Genomic DNA, 4622 nt, shown 5'->3' with positions numbered 1-4622 from the left:
GTGCCGTAGCCTTCCCTGGCGGGAGGCGGCGGTCCGCGCGCGTCCTCGGACGCGCGCGGACAGGCTGATCGAAGAGCCACCACGATTATTCTCTCTCTCTCTCGTCCGAGAGAAGAGACCACGATGGTTGAACGAGAAGCGCGTTTCTTCGCGAACGCAAAAATTTCGAACGATTACCCTGAACGGTGGATCACTTGGCTCGTGGGTCGATGAAGAACGCAGCTAATTGCGCGTCAACTTGTGAACTGCAGGACACATGAACATCGACATTTCAAACGCACATTGCGGTCCACGGATACAATTCCCGGACCACGCCTGGCTGAGGGTCGTTTTAGTACCCCTAAACTGCTTGCGCCCGAAAAGCGCGCACGGCCACGACGCGGGCGACCAGAGAATGGCGCGCGCGTCGCCTGTGCCCTGTGCAACGCTTACAATGGGCGTACGAGCGATCGTTGGACGTTCGCCCGAGGTGTCTGTGCCGCGCCGACCGGCCGCGGTGCAAATCCTGGCGTCGTCTGAAATGACACACCGAAATAATAATAATAATGAGGAGGAGAAGCGCACAAGCGTGTAAAACGTTGGCGAACGCGCGCCCAGAGAATGCTGCGCGAATTAAGAGGGGGAGCGTGTTTGTGTATCCAAGTCGTGTGTGTACGCGAGAGCCGAGGAGAAATGGGATGAGAGTAAGAGCGCGCGCGAAGGGAGCAACAAACGGCCAAAAAAAGGGTCAGGACGGTGAATGGCACCGCTTTCCCTAGAGCGGCGCGTGCGTCGTTGTCTCCCGAAAGTAGGTAGCGCTTGTCTCACCGTCTCTCCTCTCCGTACATCACACAGACTGACCGGACTGCTCTCGCACTCTGTGCCGCGTCTCTCGGTGCGATAGCGCTCGCGCGTCTTATGCCGAGGCGCCCTTGCCCGCACACATAACGGTATTACGGAGAAATATACGGCGCGTCGTCGTCCGGCGGAGAGAGCATTCGTAATCCTTTACCTCTTTACGGAGAAGGGTTTTGAATCGCGAGCCGACCGCGTGTCCGAGTCCACGAAATTTTCGTAAAGCGAAAAAAGGGGACCGGCGCGCCGCGTCGTGTACTCGTCGAATCGATTCCGCCCGAATTTCGTATATAAAAGAGAAGGGAGAGCCGAGAATCTCGAACCCCGCGATATATCGTCTCCATTACCACCAACAAGTGTGTGTGCGGTTAGCGCCCCGGCGATTTGCCTTCTCGCGTATTTCGTGTGCTGCCGCTGCTGCTCTCGTTCGACGCTCTCTCTCTCTCCCTCTTATAATATATATTATAGAGGAGAGACGACGATGAGCGACGCGGAGGAGGCAAACGGCTACGAAAACTCACTATGCGACGACCTCAGAGCAGGCGACATTACCCGCTGAATTTAAGCATATTATTAAGCGGAGGAAAAGAAACTAACCAGGATTTCCTTAGTAGCGGCGAGCGAACAGGAAAGAGCCCAGCACCGAATCCCGCGGTTCCGCCGCAGGGAAATGTGGTGTTTGGGAGGATCCGCTTATCCCGAGGTGCCGCGTCGCGTCCAAGTCCATCTTGAATGGGGCCACTTACCCGTAGAGTGTGCCAGGCCCGTAGCGACCGGTGCGCGCCTCGGGAGGATCTCTCCTTAGAGTCGGGTTGCTTGAGAGTGCAGCTCTAAGTGGGTGGTAAACTCCATCTAAGGCTAAATACGACCACGAGACCGATAGCGAACAAGTACCGTGAGGGAAAGTTGAAAAGAACTTTGAAGAGAGAGTTCAAGAGTACGTGAAACCGTTCAGGGGTAAACCTAAAAAAGCCAAAAGATCAAACGGGGAGATTCATCGTCAGCGGCGCTGGCTTCGCGTCGGTCGGCGATGTCCCGCGGAGTCCTTGCGGCTCGCGCGCGGGCACGCTACCGTGCGCCGATGTCCGGCGCTCGTCGTCGTGCACTTCTCCCCAAGTAGAACGTCGCGACCCGCTGGGTGTCGGTCGTCTACGGCCCGGGTGCGGTGTCTGTCGCGTCGCCGGTAAAACGGCACGCGACAAACTCTCGGTCGCCCGGCCGGCTGCTCGGCGGTACGCGCAAGGTATCAGGCCGCACTATTCACGGTGCGTCGAGACCGTCGCAAGCGCGCGCCACGGTACTCGGAGGTTACGGACTTCGCGCCGTCCCCGGTCCTGGCCCGCTGTTGGTTACAGTACGGTACACCTTCGACAGGCCTGCGAACGTCTCCCGCGGTCTCGCGGGAGACCGATACCGGTCGGCGACGCTACTGCTTTGGGTACTTTTAGGACCCGTCTTGAAACACGGACCAAGGAGTCTAACATGTACGCGAGTCATTGGGACTTGTCGCGAGACCTACGGGCGTAATGAAAGTGAAGGTCGGCCCTGGCCGTCGACCTAGGGAGGATGGGCCGCGTCGCGATGCGGCCTCGCACTCCCGGGGCGTCTCGTTCTCATCGCGAGAAGAGGCGCACCCAGAGCGTACCGTACACGTTGGGACCCGAAAGATGGTGAACTATGCCTGGTCAGGACGAAGTCAGGGGAAACCCTGATGGAGGTCCGTAGCGATTCTGACGTGCAAATCGATCGTCGGAACTGGGTATAGGGGCGAAAGACTAATCGAACCATCTAGTAGCTGGTTCCCTCCAAAGTTTCCCTCAGGATAGCTGGCACTCGGCCGTTCCGCACGGAACGCGCGCAAATCTCATCTGGTAAAGCGAATGATTAGAGGCCTTGGGGCCGAAACGACCTCAACCTATTCTCAAACTTTAAATGTGTGAGATCTCTGGCATTCTTGAATTATGAAGCCACGAACATCTTCGGATCAGAGTGCCAAGTGGGCCATTTTTGGTAAGCAGAACTGGCGTTGTGGGATGAACCAAACGCAGAGTTAAGGCGCCCAACTCGACGCTCATGGGACACCAAGAAAGGCGTTGGTTGCTTAAGACAGCAGGACGGTGGCCATGGAAGTCGGAATCCGCTAAAGGAGTGTGTAACAACTCACCTGCCGAAGCAACTAGCCCTGAAAATGGATGGCGCTGAAGCGTCGAGCCTATACTCTGCCGTCAGCGGCAAGTGGGGCGGCAACCGGGAGCGGGCGTTAGTCTTCTCTCGCGTCGTCACGAAGCCCTGACGAGTAGGAGGGTCGCGACGGTGAGCGCAGAAGGGTCTGGGCGCGAGCCTGCCTGGAGCCGCCGTCGGTGCAGATCTTGGTGGTAGTAGCAAATACTCCAGCGAGGCCCTGGAGGACTGACGTGGAGAAGGGTTTCGTGTGAACAGCCGTTGCACACGAGTCAGTCGATCCTAAGCCCTAGGAGAAATCCTATCTCAATGACGGCGTACAATATACTCGAGTGTCGAGAAATAATAATAAATATTATACGAAAGACACACGCCCGTCGGGCGAAAGGGAATCCGGTTCCTATTCCGGAACCCGGCAGCGGAACCGCAACCGCATACAATTCGGGCCCTCGTAAGAGTGTTCGTCGGGGTAACCCAAAATGACCTGGAGACGCCGTCGGGAGATCCGGGAAGAGTTTTCTTTTCTGTATAAGCGTTCGAGTTCCCTGGAAACCTCTAGCAGGGAAATAGGGTTTGGAACGCGAAGAGCACCGCAGTTGCGGCGGTGTCCGGATCTTCCCCTCGGACCTTGAAAATCCAGGAGAGGGCCACGTGGAGGTGTCGTGCCGGTTCGTACCCATATCCGCAGCAGGTCTCCAAGGTAAAGAGCCTCTAGTCGATAGAATAATGTAGGTAAGGGAAGTCGGCAAATTGGATCCGTAACTTCGGAATAAGGATTGGCTCTGAGGAGCGGGGCGTGTCGGGCTTGGTCGGGAAGCGGGTCTGGCTGACGTGCCGGGCCGGGCGAGGTGAACGGTCGGCGTTCTCGCGCCGGTCCCGGGATCCGAGCTCGGTCCCGTGCCTTGGCCTCCCGCGGATCTTCCTTGCTGTTCCGTGGCGGCGCGAGCCGTCGTGGTCGTCCTCTTCGGCCGCCATTCAACGCTCAGCTCAGAACTGGCACGGACTAGGGGAATCCGACTGTCTAATTAAAACAAAGCATTGCGATGGCCCTCGCGGGTGTTGACGCAATGTGATTTCTGCCCAGTGCTCTGAATGTTAACGTGAAGAAATTCAAGCAAGCGCGGGTAAACGGCGGGAGTAACTATGACTCTCTTAAGGGAGCTGCCGATTTTGGTGGTTTCCATGCGCCAACCCCACCTCCTCGCGGTGAGAGTCGGGCAACGTCGGAACCAACCTCCCGGCGGCCAACGGGGCTCTTGCTTGGCGGAGCGGCAACGCTCCGTCCGGGTCCGTGGGGTTGCCAGCCCTTCGGGTCTGTTTACGGCAGGCACCACAAGAAGAGAAAAATATAATCTCCGGCGGCAGCCTCGGGCCGCCGGTCCTGTCGTCCCTTCGCTACCCTCTCCTGACCCGACCCCTCTCCAGGCTCTTCTCGTCGGCCGCCCGCTAGGCCACGACGCCGCCCAACACCCGCTGCCCCTGTCCCTGCTGCCCGCAAGCCCCGCAATTCCCATGCCCACACTGTGATCGTGCGTTCACCACGAAGACCGGACTCGGCCTCCATCGCCGATGTGCACACGAGGCCATCGTCAACGAGGAGGTTAACG

General features: G+C 58.2%; 1 non-coding gene and 1 pseudogene across 1 annotated transcript; both read left to right on the top strand.

The window, feature by feature from the left end:
* Positions 1 to 174: 174 nt before the first annotated feature.
* Positions 175 to 329, top strand: LOC114932338 (5.8S ribosomal RNA). Its single transcript, XR_003821947.1, has one exon. It is a non-coding gene; the product is annotated as a 5.8S ribosomal RNA (ribosomal RNA).
* Positions 330 to 1385: 1056 nt separating this feature from the next.
* On the top strand, positions 1386 to 3732 carry LOC146721937 (large subunit ribosomal RNA; annotated as a pseudogene).
* The last annotated feature ends 890 nt before the right edge of the window (positions 3733 to 4622 follow it).

Source organism: Nylanderia fulva, unplaced genomic scaffold (genome assembly GCF_048542155.1).
Source record: "Nylanderia fulva isolate GAGA-0341 unplaced genomic scaffold, ASM4854215v1 Scaffold397, whole genome shotgun sequence".
NCBI classification, from domain to species: domain Eukaryota; kingdom Metazoa; phylum Arthropoda; class Insecta; order Hymenoptera; family Formicidae; genus Nylanderia; species Nylanderia fulva.
The sequence above is the reverse complement of the archived record's forward strand: the minus strand, read 5'-3'. Positions and strand labels throughout refer to the sequence as shown.